Raw genomic sequence first — 24856 nt, forward strand, 5'->3', positions numbered from 1 at the left:
AAATACCATCATGTCTAGGCCTCAAGCAAGTCAGGGATTCCTTACAATTGCGGTACTTCCATCTAAAGACCCAATTACCAATTTACGAATTTCAGTCTAAATATCAATTTGTATGAATTTCATCATACAATTCCAACCTTTTACTGTTACTTCATAAATTTTTGACATTTTTGGCTTCTCAGTTGGTCCATTATAGCCAACTTGCTCTGATACCAGCTGCAAGATCCCTGCTCCCTCCTCGCAATAGATTCAGGGGTGCTAGCAGTGGAAGTAGCACTCCTTGCGTGGTGCAGGGTCCTCTCACTCGGGGCCTCGCCCACGGATATCTGGAAAGGAGACTAATCCCTCGGTTCTTCCAAAACTAAACCCAGAAAAAACTTCCCTTGCCCAGAAAGCACGGGAGATTCCTCCAGGATATTTTTACTCTAACGTAGTCAAGGTCATTACTGACCAACCTGATCCGACCGAACCTAAAGTCACTTGGTCAGATCAAGGAAGAAGCTTGCACTTGGATCATAGAGATCAACGTTTTTTTCCCCATCGTCGAGAGGCACATCCGTTGATTCCTTTTTCTATAGAACAACTACAATCCGGGATTTACTTCATCTAGAGTACTACAACAAAAATTGAGTCTCATTTCACGGATCCATCACTCTAGCCTAACCCCATCCAGTCCCATGGGTTAGCCGACCACCCAACCACTGTAGTGATGGGATCCAATTAAGAATTTGGTTAGGTTCTGGGGTACCACGGAAAAGAGTTTCGAGGCCCCCTAGCTGGATGTTCATGCAAACTTAAAACTAGTCACACCACTTACACACCCAATATGAATTTACCTTCTTCACAGATTCAGCTATCTTTAAAACAAACATTTAATGAAGCCATAGTGTCACTGATCACAATCCTCCAAAATATCCGGTTGAATCTTAATTTCAAATCATTCCTTCATCGGAGTATCTATGGCATCATTGGCAACCAGAACACTTACCACCTGTCCACTCAAGGGCCTTTTCGATAGTTCCTAGCTCATAGTACCCGACAAAATATTCACTTATAAAAATTCAAGATGGAATTTTCGTTGAAGATCGGCAAGGTCAACCAACAGATCCATATAAAAGAGCCATGGACTCATTTGTTAACACTAGTTCTGTAATTGGACATTAAAGTGTCCTGAGGACACTAAAGTGTCCTGAAAGTTAGCATTTTTCTTGAATTTTTGTGGGCAATCTATTAAGAGTTTTGAAATGCTTAACATCCACAGATGTTCCTCAAGACCCAAAAAAATTTTGAGATTTTTTAAATTGCACTTTTCTTAGCTTTTACAAGGTAATATTTTAATTTTCTTAGACGCATTCTGATAAAACGCATGATTTTTGCTGTTTTCAAAATAGTAGTAATTTGTACATAACTTTTAGAAGGGACATAGTTTGATCATGAAACTTGGCTTGATGGAAAGCCCATGATGTAAACTAAATCTTGGAATCATCAAACGATAATTATTGGATAAATTTTTGACTCGCTAATATTGAAATGATGTTTTTTATACAGGTGGAGCATGAATTTTTCTCCTTCCATATGCAAGCTAATAATGTAAAACTTGAGGTGCACCCATGTTATATAGGGTAAATACTACTTTGTTTTGAATTTTCCAAAACTTTAGAGCCACTTTTTGGGCCTCTTCTCATACATGGCCTTTTGCGCAACCTGTTTTTAATACGTAAAATGTCTAATTATGAGCCTAATTTTGATTTTCATCAAAGGGAAAAGCTGTGTAAGTGCATTATTTGTTGTAACTATAGGTGTAGACTACTTGTGCAAGCATAGTTATGATTAGTTTTTGAAAAAAGATGATTAAATTTTATATTTTTATTTTTTACAGTTTTTTTAGAACTAGGCGATAAGAACCTACTTAAGTGGAGGCTAAGTTAGTGTCATACACATCAAATTATGGCTTATTTATCTCATCTCAAGCATGAAAACCAATAATCAACATTCTCATTGATAGGGCTACAATTTTTTTAGTGGCGTGATTGAGTTTTGATAATACGCGTTACTTTTGCTGATTTTATACAACTTTTTTGGAAAAAATTCTAGGAAAGGAAAATGATTTTTTTGGTGAACTTCTACCTCCTTGGACTGATGTATGCTATCAAAATATCTTGGGAAAAATGCTATTGATATCATTGGATTTTTTTTTTTGAGAGAATGATGCTTGCATATTTGGAAAAATCCTGAAGAATCCTGAAAAATGTTCATTTTCCAGACATATGCTACTTTGTTGCTTATGTACTTCCAAATAAAAAGGCATTTTATATGTTTAGCATTTTTTACATAAGCATAGGGTTATGTTCTACATGCCCAATGAAGCATTTTGGTTTTTAAAGCCTACATTAGGAGTTTGATTTTTTTTCGCAACCCCCAGAAAAGGACACTCAAGTGTCCTGTTTTGGTACCAAACTAGTGTTAAGGACCAGCAAGGTCAATCAACCAGATCCATGCCCGGTTTAAGAAAACAACTCTTACTCCTTGTTCCAATATCTTCTACGACGCACGTGTAGGTATCTTCCATACCCCAGAGCCCGAGCACCGTATAGTCACAGCACCCTCTAGGATCCTTCGCAGGTCACCTAGCGCTTTACTCATAGGCCGCTTCCTTGGTCCCTCATCCACCGTACCGGAAGCCCACCATTTAAATCGAATCGAGGCTGGTCAAGAGCTCGGTCGACCTTGCTACGCGAGACGTCCTCCGTTGACTCTCCGTCAGCTATTGCAACTTTATCAGCAGTTAGGTCTCCACGACCTTATTCACAAGACGGTCAAAATGCTTCCCCAGCATTCTTGACATAAAACAGTCATTTACAAACGAGTCACAAATATAGTTTCTATAATGAACTCTCATCTTTCCACATTGTTCCACATCAATCCATATTACTTAATCCACATCCAATTCATATGTGTACCCATTCTCATCCAATCACATCATTTTCCATCTCATCACATCAAATTCATTCACATCACATATCATCCATTCACATCCCATATCATTCATTCACATTCTGATTCACATGACATCACATCTCATTCATTCCCATCCTGATTCATATCTCATCCATTCACTCACATCGACATCACATCCTCATTCATTCTTCCACATACACATACACATCCACATTCGTACTTCCACATACACATCCATATCCACTCTTCCATGTACACATTCACATCCACATCCATTCTTCACATACACATCCGTAGTTATATATCCACATACACATCCACATCTATACATCCACCACATCCATTCTTCCACATACACATCCACATTCGTTCTTCCACATGCACACATACATTCATTATTCCACATACTCACCCACATCCATACATCCACATCCATATCCACATACACATCCACATCCATACATCCACACATCCACATCCACATCCATACATCCATCCATACACATCCACACATCCACATCCACATCCATCCATACACATCCACACATCCACATCCATACATCCACATCCATATGCATACAGCCACATCCATATCCACATCCATACATCTACATCCATAGCCACATCCGCACATCAACATCTACATCCATACATCCACATCCATACATCTACATCCATTTTCACATCCACATCCACATCCACATCCACATTCACATCCACATCCATACATTCACATCCATATCCATAACCATACATCCATACCCATATCCACATCCATACATCTACATCCACATCCACATCCATACATCTACATCCATATCCACATCCATACATTCACATCCATACATCCATAGATCCACATCCATACATCCACACATCCACATCTACATCCACATCCATACATCTACATCCATATCCACAACCATACATCCACACCCATACATCCACATCCATACATCTACATCCATACATCCACATCCACATCTACATCCTTATCCACATTTATTCATTCTCATACACATGCATACCCTTTCTTTCACATATACATCCGCATTCACATCCAATCTCATCCCATACTCATCTTATCGCTTCCGTTCTCATCCTATCACATCTTATCGCATCCCATTTACATATTATCACATCCCATACACATCTTATCACATCCATTCACATGCTATTCCCATTTAATAGCTTTTTCTAGATTGATACCAATATAATAGGACTTTTTCTAAATTTCTGTCAATTGCTTGCCTATTTAAAGGTTCTTTTTTTGACAACTATTTCCATATTCCTTCTCAATTCCTCAATTGAATTATATTCAATATTCTTCTTTTGAATAAAAGATTTCATGGGATTTGTTGAAATCAAATCTACCCATATTTTCACTTTTGGTAAATAATCATAAATCGAATTATACCAAAAATTCCTCTTCTTCCTATTTAATTTCTTGGATCCCAATTACCATGTGAATTCCTCTTTTTGCATTTAATTAATTGCATTTCAAGGTCATGGGAATTCCTCTTTTATCTTCACATCCCATATCATTCATTCACATTCTTATTTACATGACATCACATCTCATTCATTCTCATCCCGATTCACATCACATTACATCTCATCCATTCACTCACATCGACATCACATGCTTTCACATACACATCCTCATTCATTCTTCCACATACATATACACATCCACATTTGTACTTCCACATACACATTTGTACTTCCACATACACATCCATATCCACTCTTCCACGTACACATTCACATCCACATCCATTCTTTACATACACATCCGCATTTATACATCCACATACACATCCACATCCATAATACCTCTACACAAGAGACCATAGCCTAAGCCTCTAAGCCCCCAAGCTCCCTTGAGTGTGCCCCATGCCCCTATTATATAGGAGGGCCCTCAAGTGACTTTTAACTCTCCATTTCCCATGTGTGACCCTTGGATGCCTGACCCTAACCTTAACCCTTAAGGTTAGTCCTAACCCATGCTCCACTAGAGCTTGTTCCCATGCTCCTGTGCTCACAAGCCTAATGTGGGTTAGCCTCCTAGTATATGCACACATAATGTGCATATAACACCATAGGTCTTGAAGATGTTCTGTCTACCATTTTGACGATTCGATATGATGACCTCCCTGATGCTTGTCTATTCAAATTGGATATGGTACCAGAGTGGAGCGAAGAGATTTCAGAGTATTTAGCTTATGGCTTCCCTCAGGACGTACCCTTAAATAAGGATAAGATGCAAAGGCTTATCAAGCTTGCAACACCATATCAATTGATTGCCGCAGAGTTGTATAGACTAGGCAAAGACAATGTGCTCAGACGATGCGTAAGGGAGGATGAATTCGTGACCATACTGGAAGAGTCTCATTCGAGGATAGCAGGTTGGCATTTTGCTAGAGAAATTACAGCCCCAGAAGGTGCTCCAAGCTCGACTTTGGTGGCCTACGTTGTTCGGGGATGCTAATGAGTTCGTTTTCACAAAAGATGCGAGGAATGCCAATGTCTCGCTATCTCGCAAAAAAGAGACAAGATGCCACTAACCCAAAGTACTAATAAGATTTTGAGTACCATCCTGACGAAAACTGTGGAAGCAAGTCGAATAGATTGGGAGCATAAGCTTACAGCAGCTCTTTGGGCCTATCGCACATCCTATAAGGTGGCAATAGGATATACTCCTTTCCGTCTAGCTTCAGCAGTTATGCCCATGGAGTCCCAAGCTTAAGAATTGCTATACAAGAACGTGTACTGAAAATGAATTAGCCGAAAGGCTAATTGACTTGGAAAAACTAGATGAGACCCAATTGATAGTATCACACGGACTCATGGTTGAAAAGTTGCATAGAAAACATTGGTTTGATAGAAACCTCAAGCAAAAAGAGTTAAAAATGGGGAATCTTGTCCTCATGTATGGTGTGGGAAAAGCGCCAAGAAAAAGAAACTAAAATACCGTGGTCTGGGACCATTCCGCGTATCAGAAATCACACCTCAAGGGTCTGTCTAAATAGAGACAATTGACGGCATACAAATGGAGGGCTATGTCAATGGGAGTAAACTAAAAAAGTACTTTGGATCATTAACCAAGAGATGCTCTTCCAAGAACACCTCTTAAAAAAACAGAAGCAATTAGCAAAAGAAAAGATCCAGCAAGCGCAAGACGAGACTAAAGCTAGGCAAGAAAAAGCTAAACTACATAAGGACTTGATTTGTGTCAATATGGCATCCATAACCGTGGTGGACGAAGAGGATCTAAACATTGAACCTGCAAAACTCAAGTTGGGACTCACAACAAATAAGGGCATTGCAAAAACAACAAGTGTTGCATTGATAGATACGGGATCGAGCCACAACCTAATCTCATATGATACTTGGGTAGCCTTAGGGAGACCAAACCTGGAACACATGGATGCAAAAGTTCGTAGTGTGCACTTAACAACCACAAAGGCCGTTGGGTATTTAAATGTTAACACTTCCATCAGTAATAATCCCTTGGTTGGAAAGGTGTTTGTAATGCTTTGCAGGTACAATTGAAGAGGAGATGATCTTAGGACGATCCTAGATCTGTGCTAACAAGTGTAATATCCAATGGGAAGACAAAACAACATCGCTAACCATTGGTGAAAAATTCATGTCCATACTTCAGAAAATAGAATCTATACCCACCGTGTTGAAATTGCCCACACAAAGCCCAACATACAAGAGTACATATAAATGGGTACCCAAGATTCACCCAAAGGGTCAACCGGAGAGGAAGGAACCAATGAATGATGAACGTACTGAGAGAACCCAGTTCAAAAGTCAACCATTGACACCACCTACAAACTGGCAGAAGGTCAAAAACTTGCAAAAGCCTCATGACTGCCATCAACAGTGGATCCAAAAGGACTTAGCTACTATCAAGGAAATACAATAATATGGCTGCCTAAATGAAAATCTATGATAGACGCCACAACAGGTTTGAATCAATATACAAAAGAGGGTAAGAGCTTTCAGCATCAACTCCCCAAAAGGACAAACCCCACACCTACACGTGTGGAGAAGGAAGCAAATTCAGCAACCTGAGTTGAGAATGACTCAAGGAATAACAATACCCACAGTAAATGTATAATTGAACAATATGTGTGAAGGAAAAAGCAAGGGTGTCCCTAGTATAAGCAATACACAACCAGACACCGCAACAAAAATAATTAATAGGGTGGAAGGAACACTAAAAATGCCCCAATTAGAATTAAAAGGATTTCATCAAAATATGCCTAGAAGTACCAGAGAAAACCCTTGGTTTCCATGGTAAAATTAAGAGAAAAAGAAAAGCAATGCATCATCATGTGCATGCGGGTGTGTTTGAGAACAAAAATTCAATTTTATAAACTTCACGTGAAACAGCAACAAAAAAATACTTCACGCCGTGAAGTACCCAAAATGTTTCACGACGTGAACTATTTTTGGTGTTTTACGCCCTGAAGAACCCCCCAAAGTGTTTCACGACGTGAATCTTTTTTAATGTTTCATGCCAAAAACGTGCAAAGAAGCTCACGCCGTGAAACGGTAAGAACTGCAGAACCAATCAAAAAATGACACGTGGATTGATCATTTAACGTAGCCACCCTGTTTGACGGCTACACTATAAAATCAATTTGCCTTCTTGATTTCTTCACTTTCATTAGTGATTTAACTTTTTTTCCATTGATTCCTTGCGCGCTTTCGACTCCCTGCTCCTCCCCGACATTGCCTTCCCAACCCCTCTCAAGGTGGGAGCTATACCTTTCCTCTCTTTCTTCTTGGTTCTTTGTTAATTGTTGTTGTTTCTTTTGAATCGGTATATTTTTTGATGGGTGTTGAAATTGTATCTCTTTTAATTATTATTACCGATTCATGGAGTGATCAAACAAATGAAAACGTAATTGTATCTCTTATTACCGATTCATGGAGTGATCAAACAAATGAAAACGTAAAAATGCAAATGTAAAAAAGTAAGATATCAATCTTCTAAGAGAAATCTGCATGATGAATACATAAGGTGTTAAAAACAAAAAATCTAGCATCATTGTCACGCAAAATTTGTAAAGTCTGCAACTTCACGGGAGACCTTCACGTTCCCAAGTCTGCAACTTCACGGGAGACCTTCACATCCCCGAACTTCACGGGAGACCTTCACGTCCCCGAACTTCATGGGAGACCTTCACGTCCCGGAACTTCATGGGAGACCTTCACGTCTCCGAACTTCACGGGAGACCTTCACGTCCCCGAACTTCACGGGAGACCTTTTATGCCTTCAAATTTATACCTTCTACTACATGGGAAGGCCCTCACGAACCTTTCCCTTGAAAAGATGCAGGGGAGAAGAGAGCTTGAGCTCTTGCAAGCACACACACACATGTAGATCAAGCTTCCTACTATGCGCCTGTACATAGTAGGATCCTCCAAAATATCTCATGAATCTGCACTCAACTTGCCATTCTGATCCAATGGCACTGAGATAGGCTTATAGCCTGTCATACCATACTTGGACAACATGTCCAAGCCATACTGTCTCTGCAGTAATCCAATACCATGTGGTGACCTAATCACCTCAATGCCCAAGAAATATCTGAGCTCCCCCAGATCCTTCATCTCAAACTTCTATCTAAGCAAGATCTTAACATCAAAGATCTCTGCATCATGGTCCCCCGTAATGATCAGGTCATCTACATAGATGAAAACAAGCACAACCCCTCTATCACTGTGTCTCACATACAGCGAGAAATCTGCATTGACTACATGAAAGCCAGTAGTGATAAGATATTCAAAAATCTTGTCAGACCATGCTCTTGGTGTTTGTTTTCAGCCATATAAGACTTTCTTCAACCTGCAAACATGCTCGGGATGACTCACATCCTCATAACCAGGTGGCTGCAACATATACACCTCTTCCTGCAAATCCCCATGCAAGAATGCATTCTTTACATCGATCTAATGTAAAGACCATTGCTTTGACGTAGCCACTGCTATCACAACTCCCATTGTTGCCATCTTGGCAATTGGGCTGAAAGTTTCCTCATAATAAATGCCATATGTCTGTGCATATCCTTTGGCTACCAATCTAGCCTTGTACCTGCTTATGCTTCCATCACTGTTATGTTTTACTTTGTACACCCACTTGCATCCAATGGCTTTCTTGCCTTCAGAAAGAGCGGTACTAGAGTCAGTTGTCATCTTGAGGGTATAAGGAACCCATAAAGCTTTTTGGTTGAAAAAGACTATGTCCAAAATATTGTAGGCTAAAATAAGTATGTCCATGATCAGATCCCCAATCACCCATATCCCACCCATCCATTAAACCCATTCTCCCTCTCAATTCCTGCCACCTCATCTTTTCTTGACCCATCAAGACAGTGCTTCCCCCACACCTATCCCTCTACTTCTCAACCATGTTAAAAGATACATTGCCCTTGGATATTTAGATTAGCGATCCACTCCCACATCCCACTTCTAACTTTATCATTATGGGCCCCATAAATATTCACTACCCACATTCTTTTCCCATCTACTAGAATCTCCACTACCAATACCCTACCATTAGGATGATTAGCTATAATATTAGGCTTTAAACTACTTTTCATAACAGTACATTTCCAAAAACCTCATCAATACATGTGGTAGACCGCAATTATTAATAACGTCTATGACATAGACATTATTATCTCATAACAAAGATGTTTTTTTGGGCAACTTTATCATGATGTTTTTTTTTTGGTAAGAAATCAGCAAAGTTTAAGGTATTGTACAAAGTCAACAAATTTGGGTGTTCCATGAGAGCAGTTTTTGGAGTGTTCTCTCCAATATATATTAATCTGTACAACCCCTCTCTCCAATATATATTAATCTTGCTGGCAATTCACCTCGATTCACTTGCCACGTGCTCGACGTTCCATGCTGCCACCGCACAACTTGGTCAATGGCTGTGGCCAATGAGATTGTTTTTTCTCGCACACTGACTGTGGGCGGCATGGTCCTAATAAAAGGTGGGACCAGACAGACGGAGCGTGCAGCAGAGAGAAGGAGCGTGCCAGAAGTCAAGCCAGGCTGCCGTCAGCAGATATCGCTCTGCGCTATAACCCTCTACATTTGAGGCCGTCCGATAATCGCTCTACATTTGAGGCCGTCAGATATCGCTCTGCGCTATAACCCTCTACATTTGACGCTATAACCCTCTACATTTGAGGCCGTCCGATATCGCTCTACATTTGAAGCCGTCAGATATCGCTTTTCCGCTGGTTGCGGCTTACGCCACGTGCACACTGACTGTGCTAATCAACGGTCAACATTCAATTGAGTTCCTCCGACCCACTACATTTGAGGCCGTCCGACATCGGTATCGCACTGTACATTTGAGGCCGTCCAATATCGCACTCTGCATTTGCGTATACAGGAGGGTACGCTCTACGTTTGAGGGTGTGGATTTACAAGTTTGCAGACGTTGGGAAGAGATTCATAGTCGTTTATATTATTGGTGCAATGGCGATGATCTCTGGGCTTTCGCTTACTACGCTGCTGCTGATATCAGGTAATCATTCTAGTAGCTTCAATTATACGAGGTTTATCAGCTTCTTAAATCGGCTCAGCTTTTAATTAAGCAGACCTTCTGAAATTTAAACATTGGTGATTTCGGCTGACCACCGCTTGAAATTATATTCTAAGCTGCAGCGGACGTTGCAACTTTGCTTGGTTTTATCAATTTCTCAGTGTAAGTTTTGAGCATCAATTAATCATGTGGGATACTTAAGCTGGTTTGAGATTTTTGAATCATGTTCTCAACTCTCAATTAGTAAATATTCTAGTTAAGTTAACTGCCGCTGTTTAATTTGCAGTCCAACCATACTGCAGATAATGAAAAATGAAAGCACCGAGGGGGTTTTGTCCGATCTACACGTGCTGCAGGTGTTCAACTGCGTGGTGTGGGAGGTATATTGGATTGAAACCATTCACGTCCATGGGTTCCAGTTTCTCGTGATCAATAGCGTGGGCCTGTTCCTTGCCCTCCTTTGCATAACGACTTACGTCTACTTCGCTCCACGGAGCGAGAAGGTGAGCTTCCAGAATGGAGTTAGAAGAATATTGCGAACTTTTCAAGCATTTATTGACTGTAGTGCAAACATGATCATTTGGAGACGGTAGTCGACGGGACTCTGGCAGACTGGTTTGTAAGACAAATTAGAAAGCCTCTTAATTTTGTTTCAACGTAAAGGTTTTAATGGGGGGGGAAGGGAGGGGCCGCAGGGCTGGCCGGCTCCTGGGCCAGGCGGGACGGAGAGGGGAAGAGACAGCGTAGCCCCGCAGCTGCATGGGTGTGGCGGCGTTACGTCTACTTGAGGACGTAAAAGAATGAATTGCTCCTGGATTCGCGCTTTGATATTGTTTTAATTAGAAAAGTTGGTCTGCAGTAGATTTAACGAGCAGCACTAGTACTTCATTGGATTGGTCAAAGTAAAGATTTTTATGGGCGGGGACGGGCAGGGCCGGGGATTAACGTCATTTAAGTCATGCTAATCCCGTTTGTACTGTCTTGCAATTGCTTGCAGCTAAAAACCGGATTGGAGATATGCGTTGCTGCTTCAATCTTTGCGCTTCTTTTGGTGCTGCTGCTGTGCATCGTTTTGTATAATTCAAAGCCCTCTCACCATGATATTTATCAGGTCACCACAGTGCTGGGTTTGATCTGTGCTGTTACGAGCAGCTTGATGCAGATTGTAGTGCTCTGACGATCACCGGTATGATTAACGTATTGCGGTCCCCTATTCATGATCACTGGCCCGAATAATTCTAATTATTACGCAAGAAACTAATTAGAGCAGGTTGCTATCCTCTACTCATCATGACTGCTAAGAACTAATTGGAACTACTAGCTACTAGTAATTAGGGCTTCTTTCCAGTTAGTACGAGAACGACTGATTAAAATTATAACTCGATTTAATTGCTGCTTGCAAATTAATTCACAGGTGATGACGCAGGTCGAAACAAGGAACCTTCATGAATGCGTGCTCTTATACTCCTTTGCAAATGCGTTTGTCAAAGGTGTTCTCGGTACCACCTATGGATTACTGACTCGGGATTTTTTCATCATGGTATTTTTTCTGCTGATGCTCTTCGTTTCGACAAAATCGTCCACTCGGAATATTCTATCCTCATATATATATGTATATAACCTCTCTCTTTTGACCAATATGATTGAAACTAATATTTCTTGTTTTACATCAATATATACTAAGCTAGTGTTGTTGTTTGCGTCATATAGACACCAGATGCACTTGAAGCTGCTCAATTGTTTGTCTTGGGGGGGATACGTCTGGCGCGGAGATCCAATAGAGTGGTCGCAACAACTAATAATACAGAGCCCTCAGTTTCCACGAATGTTTGAGCTAAAAAGGGGTTGTACAGATTAATATATATTGGAGAGAAGACTCCAAAAACTGCTCTCATGGAACACTCAATTTGCTGATTTCTCAAAAGTTACCAAAAAAAAAATTTAAAGTTTGTTGGTTAGAATGTAAAGATTGTATAGTGCCCAAAAAAAAAACATCATAATTATGATGCCAAAAAAAACATCTTTGTTATGAGATAATAATGTCTGTCATAGACGTTATTAATAATTGCGGTCTACTTTAGAAATGCATTTAATAAAATATATAGTGGGGGTTTTGAGCTTAGCGCCCCATCACAAGATATTGCTTTCAAGATATGAATTTATATATATATATGAACTAGAGAAAAATGGGCATTGCCAATGCAAAGCAAATTGTGTGAAGGATACCCATGCAGCATGGAGTGTAAAGCCTTGAAGTATGGAGAAAGGGATATCCATGTGGTGGAGAGAAAGAGTGTGTGGCTATAACAATTTAGCTAAAGATAAATATATGTGGGACAATAGCTACGGAGTGTGGAGGGATACTTGTGCTAGAGCAAGGGGTAGCCTTGTGCATATGGAGATCGGAAAGTCGCACATGAAGGGCTGAGAATATGTGTGGCAATAAGAAAATAATAGGCCAAAAAAGCTTTTGGGCTCAGTATAGCCCATATGTGATACCCTAAAAGAAAACTTGTTAGAACTCAACAATTATTGCATAATGTTGAATATCAATGCTCTACCCCTTGGTATGGTAATGTCGAGACAATGCCTAGTTTATATGGCCCCTATTATAAGGAGTACCTATAGTTGAGTAGCTTGGGCACCCAACTTCCTTATATTCACATAGAATGGCACCCTAGGACTAGGTCAGATGGTGTTGAGATGACTTAATTCACTATAAGGTAAGAGGGCCTTAAGCGACACTCTATTATCTACGAGAATAACTGATTAAAATTATAACTCGATTTAATTGCTGCTTGCAAATTGATAGGTGATGACGCAGGTTGAAACAAAGAACCTTTATGAATGCGTGCTCTTATACTCCTTTGCAAATGCGTTTGTCCAAGGTGTTCTTGGTACTACCTATGGATTAGTGACTCGTGATCTTTTCATGATGGTATTTTTTCTGATGATGCTCTTCCTTTTGACAAAATCGTCCACTCGAAATATTCTATCCTCATATATATATATATATATATATATATATGTATGTATGTATGTATGTATGTATATATATATATACATACATATATATATACATACATATATATATATATATGTATATATATATATAACCATCCTTTCTAGCTTTTGTCTATGTGGGATTCTAGCTTAGGAGTACACTTGGTCTGGAGTGTTACAAGACACCGAGCAAACATAACCAAGCAAGCCCCAAACTCAAGAGATTGCAAAAACCATGTTGTGCACTAGGTGATGGATCCATCCATACATCCAAACCACTAGGTCTTGTAATAGCTTTTCAATATATTAACACATATTATCATTTTAGAGGCTTCTCAAATCAATATGCAATCATAAAAGGCGAATCATGCAACATACTCAGAGCACAAAAATAGACAAAGTAACCAACTCTTCCTCACCCTACAAGCATGTGGTTTTCAAGCATTGACTCATTTTGACAATCTATCAATACATGCGAGAGCCATGAACCAAATAAAAACCAAATGGAATTCAAAGTGTACATGTCATGACATCAAAGACAACAAGATCATTCATTCGAGAGGATGGTTGTTAGCACAATATCCAAATCTCCTCACACTCATCATCCACATAGAAGCATGTGGTTTTCAAGCATTGGCTTATTTTGACAATCTATCAATACATGTGAGAGCCATGAACCAAATAAAAATCAAATGGAATTCAAAGTGTACATGTCATGACATCAAAGACAACAAGAGCGTTCATTCAAGAGGATGGTTGTTAGCACACTTTCTAACCACCATGAACCAAATAAAAATCGAATGGAATTTAAAGTGTACATGTCATGACATCAAATACAACAAGATCATTCATTCGAGAGAGGATGGTTGTTAGCACAATATCCAAATCTCCTCACACTCATCATCCACATAAAAGCACGATGCTTGATGACGTGCTCGTGATATCCTTTCATACTTCTTGTTAGCAACCATTCTTTGAGCTGTAGCCTCCACGTACGAGGCAATACACTACAATGACAACAAAAGCACACATGTGTCAACAATACAAAGTTTGCATTGAATCCCAAAGGGTTAAGGGTATATTTGTTAATTGCATTTCAATCGAACACCCAAAAAGAGAGTGATAATTTAAGGATATCACTAATTTTTATATAAAATTAAGTGTCGATGTCGAAACTACTTGTGCCAAACAAGGACAAGTCAAATGCCCAAAACACAGCATAAAAATAGTCATCCATTGGGCCATATATAGTGAACAATAAACACTCCATATGATAGACATAAAGACACAAAAAGGAACAACGGCAATGTTAGTGTAGTAGAAAAGCTCCACCCCAAATCTAGCAAAAAAGACTAAAAAAAGTCAAAGATCAGGGACTGTCAAAGCTCACTAGTCATCGTAGGGGTTCAAACCCGCATTCATGAGCATCAATCTCAGCCTCCAAGTGCTCATCAACTATCATCCCCGTAGAAGAGTTTGCACTTGCATAGCTGCGCAGGTATGGATCTATGTAGCTAGAGATGATGGCATCATATATGTCCAATAAAACACATGATCTCCTTGAACGGAGGCATGCATTTAGAGCGGGCGCTTTGCCACACCCCAACTCCAAGATAATACCCCATGCACGAAAAAGCAGCTCCAAAAAACATGATAGAAATGTATGGCTCTTCATCTCTAGCCCACCTCAAAGCTCCAACCTCCACTACTGATAGTGTGCTCACTCACTGGCAGGTAATGCATAACACATGAGCCCATGGCTCCCATTCACAATGCCTCAAACAATGGTCTTCTTTGTAGGAGTGAAAGTGGGTGCAAACATCCCTCTTTTGCAAACAAGGTACATCATAAAACTCCGAAATTGCGTTTTCATAAGAGGCACATGTACAAACTCAACCATGCAACAAAATCCAGTTACATAACACACCATAGAAACAGTAACGCAACTATTATAGGGCATTAAAAGAGCAAGTCACATTACTTCTGCCATGCTGCCCTCTTGTTCAATAATGTAATCTGTCGCCAAACCTCCATGTCATTGTTAACCCTATGGCGGACATTGAGACGTATTACTTTTTACGTCATATAATTATTTTACGTATTTTGAGTCATGGGTCGGGCTTGTCGACACCACATGTAAAGGGTAAGGGGATTGGGTGATCGCCGATGAGAGGCGCACCTCGAATTTCATCAGGATAAGGGTTAGGATCGGCCGGCCATGTGTGGGTGCCCATGTGTGAACGGCCAGGTCACATATAAAAGTCAAATGTAACCTAAAACCTCTCATTCTCTGAGTGTTGAATACAAGGAGTGCTCTTGCTTCATCTTCTCCATCTATTTCTCTAGCGTGTGTGTGTGTATGTGTGAGAGAGAGAGAGAGAGAGAGTGTGTGTGTGTGTGTGTGTGTGTAGCGATCGAGCATTGCGTAGCGGCACGACGGCGGCGAGGCAGTAGAGCGGCGACGGCGGCTCCTTCTTCACCGGTGCGAGAATTCTTCACGACAACGGCGGTCGTCTGAGTGGTGAGTGACACACCATTGCTCCCTGTTTTGAGATTGCTGGTTTCCTGGTTGTGTGCTTGCAGCCATTCGTGTGGCTCGCACACGGTGCTTGGCAAGTCTCCCTAGCTCCGACACGTGCGGCAAGAGCGCACATTTTTGGCACCGCTACCGGGGAATCGCCCTGCACCAAGCTCCAGATGCAGCTCGGGCTACTATTTGAAGTCCATTTTATCCTACAAGAAAGGCAAAGAGAGGCGTCTTTGTGTGTATGCTGCTGTGTGCAGGTTTGTGGAGCTGTGTGTGTGTTTGCTGCTGTTCTTCAGTCATTTTTTCAGTTCTGGTTTCTTCATTTTCTACACATTTCAGTTCTGTGTGTTAGTTGTTAGTGTGTGCGTGCACACGTGTAGACAGAGGGTAGAAGAGGTGCTGCGCACTGTGCTGCTGTGTTGGTAGCTGCAAAGGGCGCCGCGGTGGCAAGCGGCCAGTCCTAGGTGCACATGAGCTAAAATAATATCCTTAAGATTTTTTTTTTTCTAAAAATATTTTTTAAGTAAAAAATAATAATAAAATAACAAATAAAATAAAAAGTAAAATAAAAAATAAAAAAATTAAATCAACCCAACCCGCGTGGAAAGAAATTTTTTATTAAAAATAAAATGAAAAGGAAAAAATGCCCAATCGACCCCGACCTCGGTCTTTTGATATATATATATATATATACAGGAGAGTGAGCCTCCATAGCTTTCTCTCAAGTGAAAGCTTAAGGGGAGTGAAGCTCTATATATAGTCTTCCCCCCCAAGGAGTGGAGTGGACATGTGGGACAAAGCCTTCACCTTTCCTCCCACAGGAACCCTTGGACTTTCTAATTTAAGCCTCATACCTAGGCACAAATAGAGTGTTCTGAGGGCCACGGGAGCTCCGAATAGGCGAACAATGTGCTCTAAAGCACGTTAGGACCCCTTGAACGATATGCTCGTCTTAAGCTATCACACGCCTTAGTCCAGTTTTGACCATAAGTAAGGGGGTAAAAACGGGTTGAAAACAAGACAAAAACAAGTAAAACCGGGGTGTGAAACACCTGAGAAACCACTTGTGTGGGCTTCAAGGGTAGTTACCAATGCCCCCGTAGGATACCCACGTCACATGCATCTATGCTCTGGTCGGCGGGTGCTAGAGTTTGAGCAACTAGAAAGCGTTTCAGTTTACGCAGGCTCACACCATCCCTCCACGTTAGCATCTTGGCCTTCAGTTGGAACCCAAGGAAGTGCAACCCAAGATCCACGAATAGCGGCTAGTGACTCGTCCTCTGACTCTCAAGTCATGGAAGGGCATCCTACCCAGAACTCTGAGGAAGCAAGCCAAAACGTGCCAGTTTGGGCCCCACAACCCACATCTAGCATGTTTAGTCGTCTAATAGAGACTTTTAGTAGAGCTACGCATTGCTCTGAACCTGCGAGCGACGACAAGTGAACGAAGGAGGTGGAGAAGTAGATTCGCCATTTACATCTCATGTAGACCCTGCCCTCCCAAAGAGTGTCCATGTGGATATTCTACCCACTTCATGTAATGAAGGCCCTACTGAGCTACCACCTTTTGACGCTCTTCCTAAAGTAGAGGCCCCTAGAAGTCAAACCACAAGAAGTGACATTGCGTCCACTTCGAGAGAACCTTTTGGCACGCCAAGTTGAGGTGGGATATTTCTCAATGAAAATTGAGAATATGACCTACACACACGGAGACTCTGATTGACCTATACACACGGGTTACACATACCATGTAGGTTGGTTAGAAGTCATACGATCTACATCTAGTGCCACCAATCTAGATGAACAACAACAAATGATATGTGAAGTTATCCATAGAATTATCCAATTCGAGAGGTAGAATAGGGGAGTGAACCTAGTTTCAACTAGCCCTTTGAGATTTTTAGATACGAGCAAGGCTAAACAACCAACCCTGTCGCAATTGGAGACTCCCTCGATGGTGAGTCCCATAGATCCTTCGTATGTTGTTTCGCCTGGAGTCTCAATGCAGGTTGAGCCCATGAGCAGTAACTTTAGCTTTCCAACTCTGGCTCAACTTTCCATTAGGGAATCCACAATGCCTACTCCGATGATGAGCATGACGGAAAGTGCACCCGTTACCACTGTAGTTAGTACAACACTGCTACCTAGTGGTACAGTACCTACAACCTGTGCGTACCAGTGCATGTCAACCATATGTTCATTTCACTATTCATTCTCATGTAGCTCCTACACCTCCTGTTATGCCAATGGCGTATGCTCCACGAATGCCTTATCAGAACCCTTATCCAAGAGGAGCTATGCCTAGTCACATATCATATCCTGCGTCAGCTGCATACATACCGAGACCAATGCCAATTCCTGTCAAACAAGGCCATCCCAGAAGTGCCTCCACTAGCTCTGCGTACTCACTTAGGTGATCTAGCAGCGTTTGCTCAAACGATCGGACGATCTATTACGGAAAACATGCGTGGCATACCTGAGAGAGAGCCTAGAAGCAAGGCGGTACAAGTTGCCAAGCTCACTCATAACTTCAGTGGGGTAACGAAGATGTTAGGAAGCATATTGAAGTTTTTGAACACGTGTGTGATTCCTTGGAAGAGCACAATGAGCTACATAAGTGTAAAGCCTTAGGCTTAACCTTGAGTGGAAAAGCCAGAGATTGGTATCGAACTTTAAAGGTTGAAGAGCGTACTCACTATCCCACTCTCAAGAGATTGTTCTTGAAAGAATACATACGTGAGGGTGTGCTTTGGGGTGTAGCATCTCAACTCCAAAAAGGTGAATGCGAGGAAGGAGAGTCAGTGAGAGACTTTATTAGTCAACTAAAGCATCTAAATTCTCGCTGTACTCCCGACGATGAGCGCTTCAATAACAACCAACTTCTTGAGATAGATTCATCCGAGGATTACGCCACAAGGACATAAGCAATGGCCTAGTCATTAGAGGTCTTACGATGTGGGAAGCAGTCACACTGCCAATGCAATCCAGTTAGAAGAAAACTTGATGATTGCAAGTAAAAAGGTGTCTTCGGAGACAAAGTTTGTTAGTTTGCAAGTATCTGGGCACGAGCCAATGACTGTAAAACCTATTACCAAGGAGCCCAAGATATCCGAAATGTCTATAGCTGACCTTAGTAAGGCTCTCCAAGAATACTTTAGGGGTAATTGAGCCCCTCAAAATAGCCATATGTACCCAAGAAGAGAGCAACAATGGTGTTCGGTTTGCTTAGGACCACATAGCACGAGTGAATGTCCCACATTCAGAGTTAAATTCTATGGGACTTGCAATACATGTGGTAAGTATGGCCATCAATCTAAGGATTGCCTAGTACTTAAGCGTATGTTAGCAAATCAGGCACCACTAACCTGGTCAAACACACCTCAAGTACCCGCACTGATGCCTGCACCACCTGTCGACGAGCAACCGTCTCACAACACATAGTTCCAACAAGGAACCCAAATTTAGTCCAGTCTGTGCCGTTACGACCGCCAGTGCTAGGACCACAACCTTCGCATCCAAGGGTTACCCCTTAAACCAGATGAGTTGTGAGTCACATAGTGCGTGTGGGGATTATGAAGAGGATATAGACCCCACTGTTCCATATGGGATTGATACGTTTGAAATGACTCCCCAGTACTACATGGAGGATCATTTCAGGCAAGTCAAGCCTGTATATCAAGAGGCTGCTCTCGCCACACAAGAGGGCAAAACCTTAATACCTTTGCCAAGAGACCACCTCTTCAATCCTACGATTATGGTGGACTGCATCGTGTAGCGGAGTGCCGTAATAGGCTACAAAAGATCGCTGCTCAAATGCAACCAAATCAAGGGAGCACGTCGTGAATGCCGGTACTTACATGTAATCGTTGTGGCATAGATCATTTGATTGCTCAATGTCCACATAATCCAAGTGCACCCAAGATTAAGCCATTGAATTTGGTTGAGGTCACCAATGAGGCACTAGGAACCACACCTGTTTGTACCCGCAAATGTAGTCACACGGTCAATGCTTCAAAATCAAAACTACATTCTTGAAGAGAGGGATACTGCATCAATTGCTTGAGCAAAGAAAAAGAAAACGCGACGGAAGAGATCGCTTAATGCCACAAACTCCAAAGGGACAAGAGACGACCCTATGTATATATGAATGATCCTGAAGATGATTCTGATTCAATAGAAACCATGGAGACCAAAGCCACTACTTTAAGGGAGGAACCCACTTGGGAGCGCAACGAAGGAGGATCAAGCAAAGACATAAATCGGGGGAAACAAAAGCAAACTCCTTGTGCCCCACAACCAAGTCAGCTAATGCCCTCTCGGCTACCCAGACGGACTGAGACTCTCAAAGACAAGCCACGTGGGCCAAAAACCCTCAAGAAAAAGATTGGGACTTACCCAAACCCAGTAGAGGAGATTGAACGAGTGCAACACTTAAGGGGTTTGGTGGAAGAAACACACAGAGAACTGGAGCCAGAACTTAGAAAAATCAAGATCCCAGACACAGTGTTTCCTACACAAGTTCAGCCTCACAAGAGCCATAAACCGTTACCTATACCTAGTATCATTCGGGAAGAAAGTGAGGATAGGACATTAGGAAGTGGGCAGACACCCTTCTCTCTTGAAAGAATGTCTAGTGAGGGAATGCCTGACCCCATCGAAGAGGAAGTGATTCCATCTTCACCAATCCCTAGTCAAGGGCCGATATCTCAAAAAGTACCGTTGAATGTGTCCAAATTAATGGATTTCATGTCCTCTGAAATCAGAACCACGATCATATCCAAGTTATACGGAGATCCTGAGCTATTCTTAGCTCTTCGGGCATTTCTCAATGGAGAATTGAGGTGGGGTTACCACAATTTGCAAATATGGATAGACCCGACACGCTTCAAGATGTAGAGGAACATTTGAATCTACAGCCCAACCTAGATGAAGACTCGGTCGTTGAAATACCTGTTAACAAGTTAGGACAATACTTTGAAGGTGACGAATCTAATGCAACCCTCCCCATTACTACCAACGGATTAACTCTAAAGGGAATCCTTGATGGTGGTGCTGGACTGAGCATTGTGACTAAAAACTGTTGGGAATCTATGGGAAGACCTCACCTAGAAGTCACAAACATAGTGGTTATTATTTAAGATGGCAAACGAACTATAGCTACACCTATTGGAATGCTAAGGGACCTTAAGATCAAGGTTCTAGGATACAAGGTAAGGCATACCTTCATTGTAATGGATTTCTCTGAGCATCCTATGTCATATCAAATGATCTTAGGACGTCCTTTCATGAGGGAAGCACAAATGGTGCATGACTGGTCGAAAAAACATGTCTACTTACAATTCCAGGACTCTATCATTCGAGTTGATCTTGAGAATGGTTGCGCGCATCCTTTAGGAAGCAAGGTTATCATTGATAATCGATCAGATACCACTATTCACTCAGCCCCATTAAAGTATTGCTATACATGCAAAAAAGAGACCGATGATGGGGAAGATTCTCCTTATATGGATGTCCTACCGGGCATGACTGAGTCAGATAACGTAGATTGGGTACACCTAGCGCGGCAACCATAGACACATGGGAAAATAGAGGCACAAGTTGGGTAACACCTGAGGGGCAAGATATGCCACCATTAGTGCCAGTAAACATGATAGGTGTTATGCACTTGAACTTTGATGGCAAGAAAGTGGCAAACTCCCTCGACACTGAAAGTAGTGAAGACTCGGACCAATGTGACTCCGAGTCTAAATCTCAAGAAGAAACTGACTCTGAGCCTGATATTAGGGGGTATGAATTTAATATTCACCCAAGTGTGGAAGCCACGTGCTCAAGGCCTAGGACAGTAACCGCTTGCAGTTCATCCGAGAGTGAGAGGGACACAAGTGAAGATCGATCAAGTGAGTCTGAATCTAATATAGACAAAAATCAGAAACTAGGTAAGAAGAAGACCTAATGGTGAAGCTCGCATACCTAATGGTGAAGCTCCTACGGGAGTTGATAATGACTTACCTGACACTTCCTTGTTCATGGTGGAGACAATGCCTGAATGGAGTGAGAAGATTGTTAACTTCTTGGTTAATGGTTTTCCACCCAAAGATCTTCGTAAAGATCTAGCTCGAAAGCTGATCAAGGAATGTGAACCCTATTGCCTAATGGCCGGGACTCTTTATAAAAGAGGAAAGGATGACGTTCTTAGGCGTTGTGCCCGAGAGGATGAGTATCTATATATGTTGCAAGAGGCACATATGGGCATAGCCAGTGGTCACTTTTCAGGAGACTTAACTGTGCGAAAGATATTGCAATCAGGGTATTGGTGGCCCACTATGTTCCAAGATGCATCACTTTTTATGAAGGGTTGTGATGAATGCCAACGCTACAAGAAACCCCAGCGCGGCAAGATCAGGTGCCTCTACATCCAATTAAAGTAAACCAACCGTTTGAAAAGTGGGGTTTAGACTTTGTAGGTCCAATTAGCCCAGCGGTCCATAACACACAATCTCGCTATATTATTATGGCCACTGACTATGTGACCAAATGGGCTGAAGCAAAAGCGACACATAAGGCAGATGCGAGGACAACAGCCAAGTTCCTCTTTGAAAATATAATCACATGCTTCAGTTGTCCTTTTGAACTTGTGAGCGACAATGGTACGCATTTTATAAATCAAGTGATTAAGTCACAACAAATTTCATGATATCCCATTATAAATCTACTCCTTATTATCCGCAAGAAGCGAATGGCCAAGCCGAGAGTACCAACAAGACCTTAATCTCTATTCTGACAAAGACAATTGAGGCTCATCGCACGGATTGGGATCTAAAGCTTACGTCAACTTTATGGGCCTATCGTACTGCATACAAAGCAGCTATTAATTGCACACCATTCAAGATGGTATATGGCCAGAGCAGTCATGCCGTGGGAATTTATCATTCCTAGTCTTCGTGTTTCTACTCAAGAGGGTAGGGATGGTAATCCCTTAGTAGAGCATTTGTATATCCTTGAGCGGTTTGATGAAGAAAGATAATTGGCAGTGTACAATGCCCTTGTAGAGAAGGATAGAAGGAAGAAATGGTTTGATCGCCACCTGAAAAACAAGGACATCAAAGTTGGGGATAAAGTCCTGATGTATGGAGTGCATAACGAAAAGAAGAAGCTAAAATGTGCTGGTAAGGGACCGTACAAAGTATGTGAAATTACCCCGCAAGGTACCATCCGAGTGGAGACTCTCGACAAAGTTGAAACCGTTGGATTCCTCAATGGGATTAAATTCAAAAGATACTATGACCCCCTAAGCCAAGAGGAATTACATGCAATCCATCACAAGAAGGCAGCTAAAGAACAGGCTGAGCTTAAGAAGATACAAGCGAGAGTTGAAGCTAAAGAACGTCAGCGGCGTGTTAGGCGCTAACAAGAGGCCAACTTGGGGGTTACACAAGCATTTTTCGAGGAGGCAAAGGAGGATTCACTAGAATCTGACCCGCCTCTACGATACCCAATTGAGCTACAGAGTCCTTTTACGAGAAGGTGCTATATAATGCATTATTGGATACGGGAGCTCAACACAATTTGCTATCATATGGAGTGTGGTGTCAACTTGGAACACCCTTATCCAAGAGTACTATCCAAGTTAAGGGTATCAATAAGAAGAAAACCACTGTCTCGAGAATTCTGCACACTCCTGTTACCTATGACAAGGGGACTATGGTTCAAAGCTTTTTGGTTATGCTTGCTGGTACCATGGAGGGAACTGTAAACTTAGGACGCAAATAGATGTTAGCCACCAAGTGCAATATTGATTAGGCAACCAGACGAGTTACAACGCAAGAACCAGCTCTCAACCTGACCACTCAAGGTCCCGCACCTAAGCCATCAACTCTGGACAAAACGCTAGATAAGGAAAACTCACAAAGTCAAATGGCTACACCATCTTTGATTGTTTGCCACCCCTTGAACGCTTCACGCCAAGAGTGGAGACAGACAGTGTGGTCCCCAAGGCTAAGCTTACTTTACCGAAGAGTACATACAAATGGGTCCCAAAAGCTTCGTTAACGACTACCTCTACTGCTCAATCTCGTTCAGACAAGAAGCCTCGTAGTAGGACAGTAGCTACCCGCCCTAGAAAAGGCAAGGTAACATCACGTTGGATTCCTAAAATATTATTAGCAGCCCAAGGGTACTACGAAGGGAATGACTAGATTTGGGTCCCTAAACATAAGCTAAATTCCTCTGCATCGCCTGTAAAATCTTGTAAGCCAAATGTTGCCACCCCAACGACAATGCGAGAACGTGGTAAGGGAAAGGTAACGGAGTACTCCACACCACTTCTTCCAGAGCTAGTTTGGATTCCCAAACGATATCGATCGATATCACCTAGCTCAAGAAGGGGGGAGTCACAGGAAGCTTCTAGCTCCTCATGCGATTCACATGTTGATATAGAAGTTTTTGCACGCTCTACACCTACCCTTGTCAATACCCACCAAGAAACCAATGAGTCTACGTCTCCCCTTGTAAATGTATCATCGGAAGCCATATCCTCCGTTCATTCATGGGAGTGTACACTACCATCTCTGCAACTTGAATTGGCCACAAGGGTCATAAAAAGCTATCTGCCCACATCACCACACCTATAACCCACTGGACAAATTGGTTCCAAGGGACTACAACATCATTGCAAAAAAAATGATCTACCCAAGGAAGGGGGGAGCATGTACTCACGTTCGACATTCTATTGCTTCCTCCCTAACCTTCTCCCCTGACCATGTAACTCCCAAATTCGAGGGAAT

This window comes from Cibotium barometz, chromosome 40 (genome assembly GCF_041138505.1).
Source record: "Cibotium barometz isolate CiBa-2024 chromosome 40, ASM4113850v1, whole genome shotgun sequence".
NCBI lineage: Eukaryota > Viridiplantae > Streptophyta > Polypodiopsida > Cyatheales > Cibotiaceae > Cibotium > Cibotium barometz.